The sequence below is a fragment of the Pleurodeles waltl genome, chromosome 6, assembly GCF_031143425.1.
Source record: "Pleurodeles waltl isolate 20211129_DDA chromosome 6, aPleWal1.hap1.20221129, whole genome shotgun sequence".
Taxonomy (NCBI): domain Eukaryota; kingdom Metazoa; phylum Chordata; class Amphibia; order Caudata; family Salamandridae; genus Pleurodeles; species Pleurodeles waltl.
This window is the reverse complement of record NC_090445.1, coordinates 184150780-184166797: the sequence shown is the minus strand read 5'-3', so window position 1 is coordinate 184166797 and position 16018 is coordinate 184150780. Positions and strand designations below refer to the sequence as shown.

General features: G+C 48.7%; 1 long non-coding RNA gene across 1 annotated transcript in view; it reads left to right on the top strand.

Moving 5' to 3' along the window:
• LOC138299498 (uncharacterized) overlaps window positions 1–14922 on the top strand; it is a 40844-nt gene extending 25922 nt beyond the window's left edge. The window contains exon 2 of the long non-coding RNA XR_011204760.1: window positions 12800–14922. This is a non-coding gene — a long non-coding RNA (uncharacterized lncRNA). The remainder of the gene's footprint in view (window positions 1–12799) is intronic.
• The last annotated feature ends 1096 nt before the right edge of the window (window positions 14923–16018 follow it).

Here is a 16018-nt window from a genome sequence, read left to right as displayed (position 1 = left end):
ACGCCGGCTCAGAATTGAGCCGGCGTAGTGGGAAGGTGCGACGGGTGCAGTGGCACCCGTCGCGTATTTCAGTGTCTGCATAGCAGACACTGAAATACTTTGTGGGGCCCTCTTACGGGGGCCCCTGCAGTGCCCATGCCATTGGCATGGGCACTGCAGGGGCCCCCAGGGGCCCCGCGGCACCCCCTACCGCCATCCTGTTCCTGGCGGGAGTCCCGCCAGGAACAGGATGGCGGTAGGGGGTGTCAGAATCCCCATGGCGGCGGAGCGCGCTCCGCCGCCATGGAGGATTCTGCAGGGCAGCGGGAAACCGGCGGGAGACCGCCGGTTTCCCTCATCTGACCGCGGCCGAACCGCCGCGGTCAGAATTCCCTGCGGGGCACCGCCGGTCTGTCGGCGGTGCTCCCGCCGACCCTGGCCCCGGCGGTCTCAGACCGCCGGGGTCAGAATGACCCCCACAGTCTCTCTAGTGGGTGGTTTTCCCACTGCTTGCTCCTGGAGAGTGCAAGGCCACAGTCCCTCTATTGGGTGGCTTCTCCACTGGTTCTGGAGGGGCTTTGTGCCCAGTGTGCTTCATCCCACCAAGGATTGGGTGAGTGGATGCATATCTCCACTGGTTCTGGAGGGGGCTTTGTGCCCATTGTGCTTCATCCTGCCAAGGATTGTGTGAGTGGATGCATATCTCCACTGGTTCTGGAGGGGGCTTTGTTCCCATTGTGCTTCATCCTGCCAAGGCTTGTGTGAGTGGATGCAGTTCTCCACTGGTTCTGGAGGGGGCTTTGTGCCCAGTGATGCAGCATCTGGGGTGTGGCAGTTCACATTCCCTGGGTGTCTGCGGCATGAGATTTGCAGGGAACAGATTGCATGATACTCCATGGAGGCAGGGCCAAACTCCATTCTGTTGGGACTAAGGCTGCAAACTGGTGGTAATGGGGGTGCTGGTAGTGGTGGAGGGAGGCTCCAGGCCGTCTCTTGCAGCCTCCAATGGCTGCCCACTGTAGATGCTGCTGCTGACAGTTGTTGTGGCTGCCGTGGGGCAGGTGGCGGGGCTGGTGGCGGTGCAGGTGGCGGTGCTTGCTGCGGTGCTTGTGGTGGTGCTTGCCGCGGTACAGGTGGCGGGCTGTCAGTTCTGATGGTGGCCACCAGGCCCTCACCTGGAGCCCCTGAGGCCTGAAGTGCCTTGCCTTGGCTTTTCTGCCCCTTCGTCACCTTGGCAGATGCTGCTGGGACCTTGGCACTGGCAGCTGGAGTTCTGGAGGAGGCCTTGCTGGGTGGGTCATGCTCCTTGGCCGTGCTGCAAGCTGGCCCCTTCTTCACCTTGGCAGGTGGCGGAATGGGTTGGTCCTTTGCAGGGGTTGGTGGCACACTGGCTGGTCTGACGGGTGCCCCCTTTGATCCTCTTGGAGTTGCAGGTACCACAGCGTCCGCCGACTTGGTGGCTGAAGTGCCGGCCTGGGATCTGGACACCCTGGCCAGAGGAGAAGGACGGCGGGGGGGAGGCATAGGGAAGAGGTCAATGTAGCCAGGAACAGTTTTTTAGACACACTGGGACAGGAAGGTGGAGATGGTTTGGGAGTGGAGGAAGAGGGAGTGGTTGTAGGAGGTGTCTGTCTGCTGAGTTTGGGTGAAGGTGCATGGGCTGGATGCTGTTGTGAGGTGGATGGCTGTTGGGTGGGTGGGTGCTTGTGTTTGTGTACTTTGGGAGGAGGGGTCACAGACACACTGGGAGAGGACATACGGGATGTGTGTATGGTTGTGGGGGTGGTGACTGCTCATGAGGACTGTGTTGTGATGGGTGTGCTGGTGATGGATGTAGTGGATGGAAATGTAGTGCATGCAGGTGTGAGTGAAGACGCTACTGGGAGGGAGGTGGACGATGAGGAGGAGGGGGACACAGTGGAGGCAGTGGATGTTGGTGTGTGTGCATGGGCATGGTGCTTATGTGAGTGCCTGTGAGATGAAGTGTGGTGCTTATGTTTGCCTGAGCCACTTTTGTGTGGTGATTTGGGTGAATGCTGGTCTGAAGGTGTGCTTAGGATAGGCTGAGGTTGAGGGGATTGGGTCTGGGTAGAGGAAGTTGGAGGGGGGAGGCTGGACACAGGGACAAGGGCTGCCTTCAGTGCTGAGGCCAGAGCCTGAAATGCTCTCTGTTGGGCTGCCACGCCAGAGTGAATGCCCTCCAGGTATGCATTTGTTTGTTGCAAATGCCTCTCGACACCGTTGATGGCATTCAGAATGGTTGACTGCCCAACAGTGAGGGATCTCAGGAGGTCAATAGCCTCCTCATTGAGGGCAGCAGGGCTGACTGGGGCAGGGCCTGAGGTGCCTGGGGAGGAGGAGATGCCCACTCTCCTGGGTGAGCTGGCACAGGAAACACACTGAGGGGCTGCTGGGAGGGTGGTGCTGGTAGGGGGGGTGGCGGCTGTTCCTGTTGTTGGGGTGGGCACAGAGGTGTCCGCCACCGCCAGGGAGCTTCCATCGGAGGAGGAGTCGATGTCTGTGGTCTCCCCTCCTGTCCCTGTCGTGGTGCTTCCCTCGCCCTCCATCCCACTACTGCCTTCACCCTCGGTGGATTCGGCCTCCAGGGCCATGTGGGATGCAGCTCCCTCCATTGCCGGTGCCTCTGCTCCTCTGCCAGATGATGCTAATGCACACAAGGACAGGGTGACAAAACAAAAAGGGAGGCTAAGAGACAGAGGATACACTTGGTCAAAGCCGGCAATAACACCACCGTTGCCCTACACTACACACAGGGATCAGCCCTATGCACTATGCCATGCCCAACCATTTACTGAGAAAGTCACCAGCCCATGGGATACAATGCCTAATGCCAGCATCTGCACACCAGATACCCACAGGACCCTGCCCAGATGGCCACTTACACCATTGGGGTAGGAGTGCTCCAGAGCCTGCCCAATAAGGGACCTACCCTGCCATATCGCCTTTGCCTAGGGGCACCCACAGCCCACATCCCCCACCCAGCTACCTCCTAACACACGCAAAGTCAGCTTTCAGAATCTGTACTCATCCCCTTGTGGCTGCTGTGATGCCCTCAAGCGCCCATCCAACTCCGGATAGGCCACCGCCAGGATGTGGAACATCAGGGGGGTCATGGTGCGACGGGCACCCCTTCCATGTTGGGAGGCCAGCCCCAGCTGGGTCTCCGCCGTCTTCTTTGACCAGCGGCAAAGGTCCTCCCATCTCTTGCGGCAGTGGGTGCTCTGCCTGTGAAAGACCCCCAGGGTCCGTACCTCCTTGGCGATTGCACACCAAATACCCTTCTTCTGGTGGGCGCTGACCTGGAGCGATAAAACAGCAGAAAAGTAAATTACTCACCTGTCCGAACCGTCATACTCATTGCCCACCAGTTCCCACCCATGCCCTGACGCACATACACTGACCACCTTACATGCTGCTCTCTGGCCAGGACGCCTCAGCACCCTCCAACATGTGGCTTACATCCACAGCCCTCCAAACATTCATGGCCCATGCATCAGGCTCACAGTGTGCTCACCTGTTTGTCTGGAGGACCGTAGAGTAATGTGTACTGGGGTATGACCCCATCCACCAGTTTCTCCAACTCCTCCGCAGTGAAGACAGGGGCCCTTTCCCCAGACACTCAAGCCATTGTCGCTTCCAGACACAGGTCACAGCAGCACTTGCAGTTTAGGTCCTCTCCTGTTGAAGGTCAGGTAGCAAGTGAGTGGATAGTTAGAAAATGGCTGTGACGTCCGCGGCGGTGCGTACCGTCACCACCGGCGTACATCGCCATTGGCTCCTGGAACCCATAGGGCCCAATGATAACCAATGCGAAGTTACGCTGCGGTCATTGACTGCCTACCGCGATGGTGCACAACAGCAGCGCATTTACCTCATTTCCACTTGTCCCTCCTCGCAGGTCAGACAGCTGCCATTTCAGGGGGGAACAGGCCATGGCACCTAACTGTGTCACAGCAGACATTGGCACATCAACTGATTCTTGAGTTCACATATTGATTCTGTAAAGTAAATTAATCTACATTAGTGCAATAGATGTTTAAATGTGACCCTCTGCTCACAGTTCTCTTCCATAGGCTTCAACCGCTGAGGCAGAATATGAGATGGCGGCATCCTCCGGTGTACAGACCCCTGGTGGACCTTGCGTCAATGGAGGACAGGCACATTATCGTCACATACAGACTTGATCGTGCCACAATCCTAGAACTGTGTGCCGAATTGGAGCCAGACCTGATGTCAGCTATCCGCCAGCCCACAGGTATCCCCCCTCTAGTGCAGGTCCTGTCAGTGCTCCATTTCCTAGCAAGTGGTTCCTTCCAAACAACAGTGGCCGTGGCATCAGTGATGTCTCAGCCAATGTTCTCCAACGTGTTGACCAGAGTGTTGTCAGCCCTGCTGAAACACATGCGCAGCTTCATCGTGTTCCCCCAGGTGGAGGATTTGGCCAAAGTGAAAGCTGACTTTTATGCCCTGGGACATATTCCCAACATCATTGGTGCCATTGATGGTACACATGTAGCATTTGTTCCCACCCCCGGAGAAATTAACAGGTTTACAGGAATAGAAACAGCTATCACTCGATGAATGTGCAGATGGTGTGTTTGGGGGACCAGTACATCTCCCATGTGAATGCCAAATATCCTGGCTCTGTGCATGATGCCTTTATATCGAGTAATAGCAGCATCCCATATGTGATGGGTCAACTCCAGAGGCACCGGGTGTGGCTTATAGGTGAGCCAAAGGTCCCCACCGAGTATATGTTGATGTCTGGGTATGGGATTGCCCCTGAGGGTTAGTGTGTGTCTAACAGTTGTCACCCTATGTTTACAGGTGACTCTGTTTAACCCAACCTCTCATGGCTACTGTCTCCAGTGAGGAATGCCAGGACAAGGGCAGAGGAACGTTACAATGAGGCACATGGGCATACAGGGAGGATTATAGAAAGGACCTTTGGCCTCCTGAAGGCCAAGTTCCGGTGCCTCCATCTGACAGATGGATCCCTGTACTACTCACCCAAGAAGGTGTGCCAGATCATCGTGGCATGCTGTATGTTGCACAACCTGGCCTTGAGACGCCAGATGCCTTTTCTGCAGGAGGATGTGCCTGGAAATGGTCTTGTGGCAGCGGTGGAGCCTGTGGACAGTGACGAAGAGGAGGCAGAGGAAGAAGATGTGGACAACATAACAAACATAATACAGCAATACTTCCAGTGACACACAGGTAAGAGATTGTAACTCCACTTAACATTTCAGTAATCTGTTGGACATTGTACAAGGCAGTCTCTTACCCTATGTCTATGTCCACTGACTGCTCCCTTTGGATTTTCTATTTTCAGATATCTGTGCCCCATTCTGGCTCCTACTATATGTACTGCTGCCCACCAAAGCTCATCCTGTAGTATATTTCACTGTACATATACATTGAAATGCTTTGATAATGTTGTACTAATACATTTGTGAATCATTAGACTGACACCAGATTGGTATTTGTTTCAAGGGTGTTTATTGAGGTTCTAATAAGTATAGCGGTATGTGCAAGGGGCTGGGGTGATGGTGGAGGAAAGTACATGGTAGAGTCCAGTCTCTTGGTATCACAGGTGCATTGTCCAAGGGGGCATAGGAAGGGGAGCAATGGCAGTTCAAGGAGGACAGGGTAACAGAGTGGGACAGAAGGGTGACTATCAGGAGAGTCCTATTTCCTGGCGGGGGTCTTGGCAATGTTCTCTGTCTTCTGCCTGGATCGCAGGGACCGTTTGCGGGGTGGTTCTACTTCTGCAGGGAGTGGGGTGCTGGTGGCCTGTTGGTCCTGTAGCGGGGCATCCTGTCCACTAGCGCCGGCGGAGGTGGAAGGCTGTTACTTGGTTTGGCTAGTGTCAGGCCCCCTTTGTTGTGCCACTGCCTCCCTCATGGTCTTGCCCATGTCACTTAGCACCCCTTCAACGGTGACCAGGATGGTGTAGATTTTTGTGATCCCAAGATACTGTCCCTCCTGCAGCTGCTGGGTCTCCTGCAACTTGGCCAGTATCTGGCCCATGATCTCCTGTAAGTGGTGGTATGCTCTCAGGATGTTTTAGAGTGCCTCGTGGAGAGTCTGTTCCTTGGGCCTATCCTCCCCCTTTCGCACAGCAGTCCTCCCAGCTCCCCGTTGTCCTGTGCCTCTGTCCCCTGAACCGTGTGCCCACTGCCACTGACCCCAGGTCCCTGATTGTCCTGGGTTTGTGGGGTTGCCTGGGGTCCCTGTTGTGGTGGACACACTGCTGATTGACATGTCATGGGACCGCTGGGTGGGTAATGTGCTGGTGTTTCCTGAAGGGGGAGGCTCTGTGGTGGGTTGGGACTGTGGCAGGGTAACCGACTGTCCATAGGTCCCTGATGGGCCAGTTGGTCATCCTGATCAAGGCGTGCAGAGCTGCTGTCGTCACTGTGGGCCTCTTCTGGGGGGGGCTGGATGTAGCTGGCACCTCCTCTCCGGTGACGTTGAGTAGGGGTCCTGTGGGGATGCAAATGCAGTGTTAGTGTATCTGCGTGTGCCATCTTGTGCATGGGTGTGTTTCTCTGTATGGTTGTGATTTCCCTATCAGTTTTGGCTTGTGTGCGTGGTAATTGTGAGGGCTGGGCAATTCTCTCTACTGGCCATGCTGTGTGATGGGTGTCCATGCAGGTCTGTGATGGGGGTCCATGCATTGGTGTTACATGCAGGGCTTGGTTTTGGGATGGGTGGGTTGTGATAGTGGGGTATATGTGAGGATGTGGAGTGATGGGGGTGAGGGTAGGGGGAAGGAGTTTGTGATGGCATGCAGGTAGGGTGGGGGGGTGATAGTAGTGAAGATTTGTCTTACCAGAGTCCAGTCCTCCTGCTACTCCTGCGAGACCCTCAGGATGCATGATGGCCAAGACTTGCTCCTCCCATGTTAGTTGTGGAGGAGGAGGTGGGGGTCCACCGCCAGTCCTCTGTACAGCAATCTGGTGTCTTGCAACCACGGAATGCACCTACCCCCGTAGGTTGTTCCACCTCTTCCTGATGTCATCCCTGGTTCTTGGGTGCTGTCCCAAGGCGTTGACCCTGTCCACGACTCTCCGCCGTAGCTCCATCTTCCTTGCAATGGACGTCTGCTGCACCTGTGATCCGAATAGCTGTGGCTCTATCTGGATGATTTCCTCCACCATGACCCTTAGCTCCTCCTCTGAAAACCTGGAGTTTCTTTGGGGTGCCATGGATGTGGTGTGAGTGATATGTGTGAGGATGTGTGGGGTGATGTGTTGTGGTGTATGCTGTGATGTGCGAAAATGGTGAATAGGTGATGGGGTTCTGTGCCTCTGATTGAGTGGGTGCTCCTGGCTTGTCTCTTTGTGCTTGCTCTCTTTTGTTTCGCTGTAGGGAGTTGTGGGTAGTGTGGGTGTGTGTTGTTTTATATTGGTTTGGGTGTGTGGGTGTGGTGTGTCTATGTGTGCCAGGTGTGAGTATTTTGAATTGTCCAATGTGGTGTAGTTTTGTAAGTGTGTGTGTATTTTGAGCGCAGTGGTGTGTACTGCCAATGGTTTACCGCGGTTGAAAGACCGCCGCAGTGATTTGTGGTTCGTGATACTGTGAGCGTATTCCTGTTGGCGTAACGGTGTGGGTTTTGCTATCGCCAGTTCATCACTCACCTTTGGTCTGGCGGACTTGTGTGGATGTCTGTATAGTGGCAGATTTCTATGTGTGGGTCATAATACCCGTGGCGGATTACGGCTGCGCTCACGGTATGTTGGCGGCCGTCAGCATGGCGGTAGGCGGCATTTACCGCCAGGGTTGTAATGAGGGCCTTTGTTCTTTAAATGTTTTACGGAACATGAAATATTTCCCTGCATATGTTTGAATATATGTGGTACCTGTATAGCACAAACCTACCTCTGCACTTTGGAGATAAATTTACCATCAAAAAACTGGAAATTGCTGCACAATGGTGGAAAAAAAAATTCAGACACACCTTCTTAGACCATAATGCTCCTTGTCCATGCTTAGTGCAAGACCTAGGGCCAGATGTAGTAAGCCGTTTGCATGTCGCAAACTGCAAAAATCGCAGTTTGCGGCATGCAAACGGCCAAAAGCGATGCTCATTCCCAAATTGCGAGTCAGTACCGACTCGCAATTTGGGAATGCGACTCGCAAATAGGAAGGGGTGTTCCCTTCCTATTTGCGACTTGTATTGCAATTCAGAGTTGCTTTGTGACCCGAATGCGGTCGCAAACCAACTCGCAGTTACCACCAGTGTCACACTGGTGGTAACTCATTCGCAAAAGGGAAGGGGTCCCCACTTGAGAGACTGTGGCTTTGCACTCCCCAGAACAAATGTCGACAAAAATATTTTTTCAGAGCAGGCAGTGGACCACTGCCTGCTCTGAATAAAACAAAACCAAATGGTTTTGGTTTACTTTTCATTTTGCAACTCGTTTTCCTTTAAGGAAAACGGGCTGCAAAATAAAAAATAAAAACTACAGCAGGCCACCATCCCTATGAGTGCAGGGACTCGATATGGGGTCGCAAAATGCGACCCACCTCATGAATATTGATGAGGTGGGTCTTTGCGACCCCATAGCGAGTCACAGAAGGTGTCTGAGACACCATTCTGCATCCAATTTTGTGACTTGCAAATTGCGAGTCGGTCAGACTCGCAATTTGCAAGTCACAAAATTGGATTTTCCTACATCTGGCCCCTAGTTCCCAGTGTCTCAGCACAGTCAGAAGTTACTGGGCTCCAATTCTGACAGTTGGAACCTTTTTCCACTGGTGTCCCTAGTGCTGCAACTACTGGATCCAAATGGATTACCAAGTACTTCGCTTTATCACTTGCCTCTCAGGATGGGGAGGCAAAGCAGTGCAAGGCTTCTTCAAGGAGATGGCTTGGACTAGTTGCTCGGAGCACAGTACAACCCCCTGAATACCCTTTAACTGACTGTCCAAGTGTTTTAATACACACAAAGCTAAACAAAGAGTACACATCCACGGACCAGTGGAAGGAGCCAGACCATTCTGAAGAAGTCAGAACATTCTAGAAGGAGCCTGAAGGTTCTGGACACTTCTGAGTCAATTAGAGCCTGGATACAGCGGTTGATGGTCACATTGTTTGCACCGTTTGGATTTCCCTTGAACTTTTCTGTTTAGATCCACTTCAGTTCCCTTGGGTGGTTAGGGCAGCTCAGGGTAACTGGTAGCTCATGGTAATTCTTTCCTCCACAGATACTGAAATTTCCTTGCTATCTTTCTGGAATTCCTTCTCCATCTTCAAACACTCAAAGTCACCTTGGCTTCTGGCGCCTTTACTTTTGGAGGTAGTCCTTTGTATTCAATTCCTGGACTGTATCCTGGTCATCTGGGGGCTAGTCACAGCCTCTTTACTTTTATCCTCTGGATTATGGAGATTACCCGTCAACCCATGGCAGACTGAGGGTTCTTACTGAATGTTTTCCACCAGTCCATGCTTCCGAGGTCAGCAGGTCGGGCAGTTACTTAGTGTCTCTTTTCTTTCTACTTCCATTCCCTATTTTCCCCCAAATAGTAATTTCAGGATCTGGAGTTCATTACAGATCTTATTTCACTGAAAGGGGAAAGAGTGGGGTTACCATACGAGTCCCTGCCCCGAATTTCCGTGAAAGCCAGAAAGCAGTGTTACAAAATGGTGCTTGGCGATACTGGGTCTGCAGTATATGAGCATAGCTTGCTGGCCTGGCTATCAAAAGTTCATAGCACAGGCTTAATTATTCATTTGAGGCAGTTTATCCGCCAAGCCACCTTTTCTGGATTGCTCTCAGTGCGCTTTTGCTGGATTTAGGATCACATACCCAATCAAAGGTTCGGAGGATGTCACAGAGATTGAGTCCCTGTTCAGAGAAACTGCTCCAGCCCAAACCATTGCTTACCTCCAAAAAGGGCTAGAAAAAACAACTGCAAGACACCCATAGGAATCCCGTTGTATCGCATTTGATCTTCCCAAAAAATCATCAAATCTAAAAAAAGGCATTTTTAATTTGAAATCGCCAACTATAATAAGCAATTCAAATGGAGTGCAGAAGCGCAAATTAGACACAGGAGCGTACGTTTTTCAATTCTTCCTCAAACAAAATACAATTAGGTGGTGGATAGACATTCAACCAAATTAATATATTCTTTGATCTCTGCTCGTTAAAAAGTGTAATAGAGCAGGCTAACAGCCAATTACATGTTGCCTGTAACGTGGATACTTTTTTTCCTTAGAGAACTGATACTGAGATCGATTGCCCTCCTGATAGGTGCCCAGAATGTGAAGGAGATATACTTTAACCAATAACAACTAATCCATGGACCGAGGTCCTCCCCCACAGCCAAGTCTCTTGTTAAACTATAATTGTGTGTTCATCTGGAACTAAGTTATAAACAGGTGATTTAAAAACGCCTTATACCCATGAATATTCCAGGCAAGGATCTTTGTGACTGTGTGATGCCAATTCATGTAAGGATGATTTGCCTTCAAACTTTTCCTTCCTAGGGAGCTAGCATAGTAAAATTTTGCCTTGTAAGGCAAATTTGGTTTTTAATTTTAATTATCTTTGTCAAATAAATCATTTCTATATGGATCACATTTCAATATATTAATCTTCTGAAGTGGAGATAATTCACCATGTATGAATAATTCTTTCAACCCATAAATAACATGAGGTGTATGGCAAGCTTTCAAAGTGTGAGTTCCATGTTACTGAGGCACAATTTCTGGGTTTCGTTTTATTTTCTAAGAGTCTGCAAATCCCAGAAGATAAGACTAAAGCAGATCTCGGACTGACCATGCCCCAAGAATGCAAAGGACATACTGCATTTGTTGGGAGCCTCACATTTTTATTGACGGTGACTGCATTTTTTTCTCCAGAATTGCTCCTCTAACAAGGCTACTAAAAAAAAGGGGCAAACATTTTTTTGGTCCTTTGAAGCCGAAGAGGCTATTAATGAACTCCAAAAGGCATTTACCTTAGCTCCTGTGCTTGACCATCTGGATACTGAGCAGTTATTCGTTGTTGAGGCAGATGCAAGATAGCAGTAGTAGCTATATTGTTGAAGTGTCATCTGGAGGCAGGGGAATTACACCCAGTGGCCTGCATATCTACGAAATTGGATCCAGCCAAGCGTAGTTACATGACTACAGAGAAGAAACTGATGGCCGTCTGAGTGGCCTTCAAAGAATGACAACACTACCTCCTAAATACAAACCACAAGGTCACAGTTTATATGGACCAGAGGAATCTTTAATTTTTACGGTGTGGAAGGGCCCTGGCCCCACTTCAATTTTCCTGGATTTTGATTTTTGCAAAATGGTTGCTCTCAAAATGTTGGACGCTCCAATGACTGTATCACAGATGACTGGAATGATTTAAAATCAAGATTTGTTATACGAAATGAGACATAATACGCTGGCTTAGCGATTGTTATAATGAAAATGTCAAGACCACTGACCTGCTTTTTGTTATATTCCAACTGATGTAGAAAAGAAGCGGATCCCACCAATCTCTTGTAAAGGGAGGCGTACCAATAGGATGGAACAATGTGTTGAGGCACACAGTAAGGGGGTGGGAAATAGAGAGGAAAGACTAGGTACATATGCCTTCTGCATCAATTCTTTCTTGGTTTCTCTCTGTCGTTTATTTGACCTGGAGCCATATACTATGATTGGTCACACGTAAAAAAATGTCCTACACAACAATAAAATCTCCCTTATTATTACAATTGCGTCAGTATAAACATTTAAACTTAATCAGCCATTGAATAAACTTCACTTGCAAATCTCTTCAGTAGTTCCATTTCTTTTGTTTTTCACGGACCCAAGTACAGACTCCTGAGTTGGCTGTTTGAAAAAGTTCCTGCTCAATTTACAACTTTGTTGTTTTACTTTTTTATGGTGAGATCAGAAGTGAATAATAGTTTCAAAACAGCTTCCTTGGAACAGAATAAACTGTTATTCTCAATAAATATGCTAACTTTGGGCCTGGCTTAAAGATTGTCTTAGAGCGTACTCTGTTGCAACAGCTGTGGTTTACCCTCTGGGCCAAATTCAAGGTCCACACTGATCATTTAGAGACAGGTGGACCTTGTGTATGTTGACTACAGAGACTACTCTGTCTCTACCACTGACACTCACCCCTGAGAGCCCAACAAAGTAATGGCTGTAGAGGTTTTGCCATTTGTCCATCTGCCCTATTTAGAGAGGGAAGGCAAATGGCACATTCTCACTGTCCATCACCACCATGTAATACCTGACTGTAAGGAGCAGTGGCAACTGCATAATCACCCCATACCATGGAACAAAACACCCATGGCTAGGGAGTCATTGTTTGTGTTTTTATTTAAGAAAATAAAATCCTGTTTTGGGATTTTGTTTGTGAAAATATAAAAAATGTTGAAAGATTGACGTACAGCTCCCTCAAGTTTACTGAGCCATCCATGAAACATTCAGTGCATGTACATCAACTACTGACAGTGGTTCCTAGAAATGAAAGCGATGTCAGCTGGGCCAATGGACATCTCTAAATTGGTGAGAGTTCATAATCCTTCCACCAAACTCTAAATCAGTACCTTTACCCAATAGTAACTCTGTCTTGCTGCAGGGAGGTGTGGGGTTGGCGCGGAACAACCAATTTTTTTATTATTTCAAATTCACATATTATGCTGGTCCAATACTGTTATTTCTTGCTTGCCTCCTTTCCTGATTGAGCATTGATTTATTGAGCACTCGATTTGTATTCAAGTTAGCACATCCCAAATAATGTCACTAACATTATTTATTTTTCATTTATTTTTTTAGGTGTCAACTTGCCATTCTTGAAGTGTGGACATGAGGATGCCTCGAAGATTGCCACTCAAGAAATGACTTGGAACACAACATTGGAAAGGCTATGGACTCTCAGGAAGGATCTTGGGTGGGTTTTGGAACTTGGGAGGGATTAGAGACTTTGATGGATTTTGAGACCCATGTCGGGTTTTTAGGGACGGAACATTTAAGGGAGCCGAAGGGTTAGGGCTCCGCAGGACAATCACACTGCAACCTCCCGAACTAGTACAACATGTCTGTTGAACTTGGCCCTTTCTGCAGGGTCATCCCCAGACTTTTGCCTTCATGCCTCCATTTATTCTGATTTTGTTTTTGTTGGCTTTAGGACTCTGCACAATTTACCACTGCTAGCCATGCTAAGGTGCTTGTGCTTTCTGCATTAAACATGGTAACATTGCATTTTACCCAATTGGCATTATTTATTTACTTGTAGGTCCCTAGTAAAGTGACACTGCATGTGCCCAGGGCCTGTAAATTAAATGCTACGAGCTGGCCTGCAGCACCGATTGTGCCACCCACTTAAGTAATCCTCTAAACATGTCTCAGGCGTGCCATTGCAGCCTGTGTGTCGGCAGTTTTTAAACTGCCATTTCGACTTGGCAAAGTAAATCTTTTGCCAGGCTCAAACCTTCCTTTTAAATACATATAAGGCACCCCTAGGGTAGGCCATGGACAGCCTAGAGAGCAGGGTGCAATGAATTTAAAAGGTAGGACATGTAGCCTTAGGGTTTACATGCCCTGGTAATGAAAAACTCTTAAACTAATTTTTCACTACTGCTAGACCTACCTCTCCCATGAGATAATATTGGAATTACCTTATTACATTTTATATGTGTAATTTCCAAATGGAAAAAGGTAACCAGTACATGTCTGATGTCTGTTGAATCACAATTTACAATCCTAACTGAAAGTGAAGTTGGATTTTAATTTGTATTTCTGAAAATGCCGGTTTTAGAAAGTTGACTTTTTTGCCTTAGTCATTTGGTGCCTGCAGCCTATCTTTGGTACAGCCACCCACAATGGGGAGCTTATGTGTGACTGGATGGGCCATCATTTGCAGGATGGGTGGGAGTAGCTAGGCCCAGCCTCACTTACACTACTCTGTCTTGCCTCCACACAAAGGGTTGCATACCCCCTGTAGTTAGTCTGGTGCCTGTGCTACGAAGGCAGAGCATCTGTACACTTCAAAAGCATGCCGCTAGAAGCTTGTACCCACTTCAGAGGCACAACTGTGTATAAATGCTGGACCTCACACACCAACTCTTCAGTACACGTCTGGACCTGTGGATACTCTGCCAGGAAGAAGGACTGCTGTGCTGCTGAAAGAACTGCCACTTTGCTGGACTGTTACTCTGAAGGAACTACTACCCTCCTGTGCTGACCTGCTGCCCTCTTCCCTGGGGAAGAAAAACTAGACCTGCATCTTCATCTTGAACCAAGGACCCAGAGTGACTCCAAGGCCTAGTCTGCTGGTCTCAGAGACATCAAATGCTCCCCAACAAGCTTCTGGATGCAGCTGCAGTGAGTTCCTGACCACCAAGTGGTGCTGCTCAGGTCCTGGATACATGGTGGGGTTCAGCAAGCTTAAATTAAGCTTTTGGGCTCTTTGTGACTGTCAGCAGCCTGTTCACATTAAGACCGTGCCTCGTGCACCAAAAATCAGTGCGAGTACCACCAGCCTGTCTCTCCACACCACAGCATCATCCGCTTGCAGGGGACCGCCAACACGAAGCTCCAGCCCGTCCGTCCACAATAAATGGCCTGCTCTTCGCACCACTCTGACAGCCTCTCGCAATGCTCTCCTTGTTCCTCGCAGATCTCTTCAAAGCAAACAAGACTCTTGGCACAAAATTTAAGAAGGTAAAACTTCAGTGGGACTAATCTTGGACTGGATCCGACCCGCACTCCATCACAGTTGGCCTGAACTTTGAACTGTGACCCGGCCCAGCAAAAGCATATAGCAGCGGTTGACATGCTGTGCTTTTAGACGCTATTTTACACTTAATGCTTTAACAATGCATAACTTCTGTTCTACTGATTCGATATTTGTCATTTTAGTCTTGCTTTATTTATAAAATTTTGCTCCATTTATCTAACCTGGTGTGAGATCTTTTTTGTGTGTTTTACTGTTTGAAGTGTTGCACCAATACTTTACACATGGCCTCTACGTTAAGCCTGACTGCGCTGTGCCAAGCTACCAGGAGGTTGAGCACAGGTTAATTAGGGGTCTGCTGGTGCCTACTCTGACACGGATTGTAGTTGCTGCTAGACCATGGCTCACACTCCAGTCAACCAACAACCCAATTTCTTACCAAGTCACAACAAGAAGACTCAAGATTCCCTTTATTATATTAATGCAGGACTGTTGTCTCATGAGAAAGCTTGAAATGTACCTCCAGGGCTGTACAACTGAAAGCTTCACAATGGTGTTATAATTTGGTCGATAATAGGTCATCTGGGACGAACAAATACATTACAAATGATTTCACAATACTTTTGGTAGTTTGAATGGCATAAAGATGTAATGACTTTTGTAAACCAATGTGATATGTGTGCCTAGACAGAGGTGAATCGAATCAAACCTAAAGGATTCTTGCAACCCCTGCAAGCTTGGTAAAGGTTAGTACTTAAATTTCATCCCATTACTCTCAAGAGAATAAAGTTATGGATCCATTATAACGGTGGTAAATGGATTGACCAAGATGGCCCATTTCATACACTGCATGGGTCTACCTTTAGCTTCAGTAGTTGTTCAACATTTGTTATATGGCTCCACTTGTTGCTAAAATCTATAGTATGAGACAGAAGTACTCAATTTACATCATGTTTTTGAAAAGGGCAGTGTACAGCAAGAGACATCCAAATTAAATTATTCAGAAATATTCACATTCAAAGGGATGGGTTAAAGGGGGTGTGTGAATTAATTGCTAAAGCAGTACCTGATATGCTCCTTGCAGGACTTGCAGGAATCCTGAGTTGAAAACTGTTTTGCAAAATTGCCTTCAATAACATCAGTCATTTATCAATGCAGTTTTTGCTATTTAATGCTTATAAAGCTTTTCATTCCAGATGTATCCACAAATATATTTAAGGTCAGTTCATGGGACTGGAACATGTACAATCAGTGCCCAAGTAGTGACGAAATATTGACCATTTGGTTTAACCGTCCTTTTCAGGCAATTTTACTGCCCC